Source organism: Galeopterus variegatus, unplaced genomic scaffold (assembly GCF_000696425.1).
Source record: "Galeopterus variegatus unplaced genomic scaffold, G_variegatus-3.0.2 Scaffold8757, whole genome shotgun sequence".
NCBI lineage: Eukaryota > Metazoa > Chordata > Mammalia > Dermoptera > Cynocephalidae > Galeopterus > Galeopterus variegatus.
In genome coordinates, this window is record NW_007734868.1 from 59461 (window position 1) to 61465 (window position 2005).

The following is a 2005-nucleotide window of genomic DNA, read 5'->3' on the forward strand; positions in this document are numbered from 1 at the left end:
CAGGACAGAATATGGGAAGTCCAGACTGCTCTGAGATTCCTGGCCTTGTGGTCACCTCCCTAGGATCCAGGAAGCCTCCCTGGATTGGCACTTGGGTTTGGAAGCTAAATTTCCTCTTTGTCTTTCTGAAGGACTCCGTTTATGTCCCATCCAAGTGGTTCCCAAAGTGTGGTCCCTGGACCAGCAGCATCAGCATAGCCAGAGAGCTTGTTAGAAACACGGACGTTGGGACGTCCTCCCCAGACCTACTGACTCAGGACCTGTAGGGGCAGGCCCAGCAGAGCCTCCGGGAGACTCTGATGCCCGCTCTGTTGTTTGTCTGTCTCTGTGTTCGGTTTTCTCATATCTGAAAGAGGCAGCTTGCTGGAGCCAGGGGACTTAGGAAGAAGGAGCGGAACCTCCAGAGTATGTGTCCTGCCTCGGTTCTTTGTAGCTGTGTCACCTCCATCCGTCTCAACATCCCTCACCTGTGAAATGGGGACTATGGTTTCTCCCCCTTGGCTTTTAGGACAGAGTCCCACATCCTCAGCTCGAGGTCCCCTACCCGCTTCTGCAGCACATCTGTCCCCTTCACTGCTGGCCACGCCTCCCTTTCCCCATGGCTCCTCCTATCATCCTTCCTGCCTCGGGGCCTTTGTCTCTGCTGTCGCCTCAGCTCTGAATACCTTCCCTTTCCAATTCCTCTTGACCTGGCCAGCATCCCGTCACCCTTCAGGTCTCACTCAGACATCGCTCCCTAGAGCCCAGCCCCTGTGCTCCTGCCGGGTGAATCTTCCTCATCTGTCGGGTGGAGACAGGAGTGTGGACCTCCGACAGCTGTCCGAGGGTCCCGCGGCTCGTGCAGCTAAAGCGCTCACACTGTGCCCTGCACACAGCAGGTGCCCAGGACCCGCACTGGGCTATGGCTTTACTCTCCTGTGGATGCCCCCACACAGTCGGTGCTGGGCAGGCAATGGCTGGGGGGAGGGACAGATGGGCGGCACTCTGAGGTTTAGATGACTCTTGTCAAGGGCCTGCTCTATAACTTAGTTTCCTCCGTCTGCTTCCTGGGGATCCATCTTGCCTCCCTCATCAGATTGGAATCATTCAAAGGGTGGAGATCTGTCCTCCTATTTCCTCGATGTCCTTTTCTGTCTTAGCTCCCTGTACCACACCTCTGTCTACTCCCCATCCCGCCCTGCTGGCCTTAAGACAAACTCTGTCCAGTTTCCCCAAGCCCGTGCATCCCCTCTGGACCCCAGCTTGGCGATGAGGGCGTGCCCCGGAGCTGACCTTGGCTGCCTGGCAGGAGCTGGGATTGGATTAGGCTCATTGGGTTATGGGGCTGTGATTCTGCTGACAGCCCCAAATGAGATCAGCAGTGAACCAGCTCTCTGGCCCTGTTACCCACCAGCTCAACTCGCTCCTGGTGACAGAGGGGACGAGGCATTCTTCTCTATTTCATTTTTTGTTAGCCAAAATCGTAAGTGCAGGAGAGCTGGCAGCTGGCAAGGTGCTCAACTGAGCCGCAAATGCAGTTGAGGAAAGCGAGGGCTATGGGGTCTATGGGGTCAGGGAGGAGCTCATGGCTTGGACCTGAGGGCTGCTCTGGCCACAGCCTTTGGAAAAGGAGGTGTCGCTATGAAGACAATGCCCCTGTGGCTGCTGATACAGTGACAATAGACACCTGTGTCCAGGTGCTGGACCCCAGTATTCCCATACAAGAAAGGAGTTAACTGTGTCCCTGGAGAACAAGGACAATTGAGAGATTTGTGGAATCGGGGTGGAACTTTCTGGAACACAGGAGGTGTGAGGAGCCCTGGCTTGGGAGCCTATCCGAGACTTGACCTGCCGTGCCTGCTCTGTGACTTTTGCAACTCCCTTCTCTTCTCTAGGCCTCAGTTTCCCCATCTGTATAAGGAAGATCCCTTGCAGATGAAGCAGTCGAGGGCTCCTCTAGTGCGATCACTCGCCACGAGGCACTGAAATGGCTGCAGAGGTTGCGCATCTCTGGACGTGTGGTGAA

General features: G+C 55.9%; 1 protein-coding gene across 1 annotated transcript in view; it reads right to left on the minus strand.

Annotated features, from left to right (window-relative positions):
- The window catches only part of KCNK17 (potassium channel, subfamily K, member 17), a 20085-nt gene that overhangs the window by 1377 nt on the left and 16703 nt on the right, over positions 1 to 2005 (minus strand). The gene's annotated exons all lie outside the window — the stretch shown is intronic.